Raw genomic sequence first — 3222 nt, forward strand, 5'->3', positions numbered from 1 at the left:
TGTGAACATGACTCCACTCCAATCTCCCCAGTCTCTGCATGTCTCTTTTGAGTTTCACATCCACAGGAGAAAAGTCCAATTGGCCCAGCATGGGTCAGGAATCTCTGCTCCAGGATCAGTCAAGTTAGCCATGCTGTAGGCCACACGTTGCTGGTGGAAACATGAAGAGTTCCAGTCTTTGGGGAAAACAATCTGGTACCATCCACTAAAATTAAAAAACATATATCATTTGACCTAGCAATTCTACTTCTGGGACACCATTCCATGGAAATGAAAGCCTTGGCACCTAAGGACCTATACGTACAGAGATGTGTGTTGTAGCATTGATCATAGCATTTAAAAAACTTGAAAATCATAATTATTCATCAGTAGGTTGATGGCCGAATAGATTATGGTACATCCACATCATGAAACACTAGGCAGCCATCGAAGGTTAATAATTAGAATCATACCAATCGATTTCAGGGAGTGTTATTGAGTGAGAACAGCAAGAAGTGATAGAATGAAATTAGAACACTACCTAACACCATATATAAAAATAAACTCCAAATGGATTAAAGACTTAAATGTAAGAGCAGACTTTCTAAAACTCTTAGAGGAAAACATAGGAAAAACACTCTTTGACATAAACCACAGCAAGATCTTTTTTGACCCACCTCCTAGAGTAACGGAAATAAAAACAAAAAATAAATAAATGGGACTTAATTAAACTTAAAAGCTTTTGCACAGCAAAGGAAACCATAAACAAGACAAAAAGACAACCCTCAGAACTGGAGAAAATATTTGCAAATGAAACAACAGACAAAGGATTAATCTCCAAAATATACAAGTAGCTCGTGGAGCTCAATATCAAAAAAACAAACAATCCAGTTAAAAACTGGGCAGAAGACCTAAATAGACATTTCACCAAGGAAGACATACAGATGGGCAAGAGGCACATGAAAAGATGCTCAACATCACTAATTATTAGAGAAATGCAAATCAAAACTACAATGAGGTATCACCTCACACCAGTCAGAATGGCCATTATCAAAAAAATCTAGAAACAATAAATGCTGGAAAGGGTGTGGTGAAAAGGGAACCCTCCTGCACCGTTGGTGGGAATGTAAATTGATACAACCACTATGGAAAACAGTATGGAGGTTGCTTAAAGAAGTAAAAATAGGGTTTTCCCTGGTGGCGCAGTGGTTGAGAATCCGCCTGCCGATGCAGGGGACACGGGTTCGTGCCCCGGTCCGGGAAGATCCCACATGCCGCTGAGCGGCTGGGCCCGTGAGCCATGGCCGCTGAGCCTGCGTGTCCGGAGCCTGTGCTCCACAACGGGAGAGGCCACAACAGTGAGAGGCCTGCGTACTACAGAAAAAAAAAAAAAAAAAAGAAGAAGTAAAAATAGAACTAACATATGACCCAGCAATTCCACTACTGGGCATATACCCTGAGAAGACCATAATTCAAAAAGAGACATGTACCACAATGTTCATTGCAAGTACTATTTACAATAGCCAGGACATGGAACCAACCTAAATGTCCATTGACAGATGAATGAATAAAGATGTGGCATATGTATACAATGGAATATTATTCAGCCATAAAAAGAAACAAAATTGAGTTATTTGTAATGAGGTGGATGGACCTAGAGTCTGTCCTACAGAGTGAAGTAAGTCAGAAAGTGAAAAACAAATACCGTATGCTAACGCATATATATGGAAACCAAAAAAAAACCCAAAAAACAACAAAAAAAAAACCTGCTGAACCTAGTTGCAGGGCAGGAATAAAGAGGTAGTCATAGAGAATGGACTTGAGGACATGGGGTGGGAGGGGGAAGCTGGGGTGAAGTGAGAGTAGCATCGACATATATACACTACCGAATGTAAAATAGTTGGCTGGTGGGAAGCAGCAGCATAGCACAGGGAGATCAGCTCGGTGCTTTGTGATGACCTAGAGGGGTGGGATAGGGAGGGTGGGAGGGAGGCTCAAGAGGGAGAGGAGGGTCTCGGCGGCAGAAGCGAGATGACAAAGGGAACGTCCTCGTTTGGGAAGTGTCGGAATAAGACGTACACGTTGTGCCGCCACTGTGGCTCTAAGGCCCACCACCTTCAGAAGTTGACCTGTGGTAAATGTGGGTACCCTGCCAAGCGGAAGAGGAAGTATAACTGGAGTGCTAAAGCTAAAAGACGAAATACCACTGCGACTGGTCGAATGAGGCACCTAAATATTGTATACCGCAGATTCAGGCATGGATTCTGTGAAGGAACAACACCTAAACCCAAGAGGGCAGCTGTTGCAGCATCCAGTTCATCTTAAGGATTTCAATTATTAGTCACGCAATAAATGTTCTGGTTTAAAAAAAAAAAAGAAAAGAGGCAGGGGATATGGGGACCTGCATGTATGCGTATAACTGATTTGCTTTGTTGGGCAACAGAAACTAGCACAGTGCTGTGAAGCAATTATACTCTAATAAAGATCTACTTTAAAAAAGTGATGATATATATATATGATCTCATTTTAATAAAAAAGGACAAAAGCCACACATGTATTGCACATGTATACATATATATATACATAAGTATACATATATCTGTATATGATTATACAAGTATGAAAAAAATGAAATAATGAATACTAGGTTATTGATATAGGTTATGGGGAGCAGTGATATAGACAGAGAAGGGAGATAAGTAAAACTAGAAAGAAGAAAAGACTATAATTTTACAAAATATGCACATAGGATTCTTTATGAGTGTATCTAAAATTATATACATATTTGTGTATAATTATAAAGATGATACCTTAAAAGATTTTAAAGAAGAGATGAATAAAAATATACCAGAAAAAATTCTTATGAAAAGAAAATTGGGTAGCAGGATCACTGACAAGATTGACTTTAACACCACAAGTATTATTAGAATCAGGGAGAGTCATTTCTTAGTGATCAAATGAACAATTCTCTGGAAGGTGGAGCAATCCTTAAACTACACGTCCTCTATGTGTTTGAAAAGCATATATAAATGCTATTATGCTGTGAATATCTTCTGACATCTTTTTTTTTCATTCAATATTATCAGATGTATCCATTGTGATACATGTAGATTTAGATTCTGCATCTTAGTTGCTCTATAGTAAGTATTCTACCATAATAATTATTCATTTCTCTTTTGATAAAGATTTAGGTTCTTTCTGTTCTCTTACTATTAAAAACAATGCTGCAATGAATAGAATTGC

General features: G+C 38.6%; 1 pseudogene; it reads left to right on the forward strand.

Annotated features, from left to right (window-relative positions):
• The first annotated feature begins 2010 nt into the window (after positions 1-2010).
• On the forward strand, positions 2011-2337 carry LOC131748300 (large ribosomal subunit protein eL37 pseudogene; annotated as a pseudogene).
• The last annotated feature ends 885 nt before the right edge of the window (positions 2338-3222 follow it).

The sequence above is a fragment of the Kogia breviceps genome, chromosome X (genome assembly GCF_026419965.1).
Source record: "Kogia breviceps isolate mKogBre1 chromosome X, mKogBre1 haplotype 1, whole genome shotgun sequence".
Lineage (NCBI taxonomy): Eukaryota > Metazoa > Chordata > Mammalia > Artiodactyla > Physeteridae > Kogia > Kogia breviceps.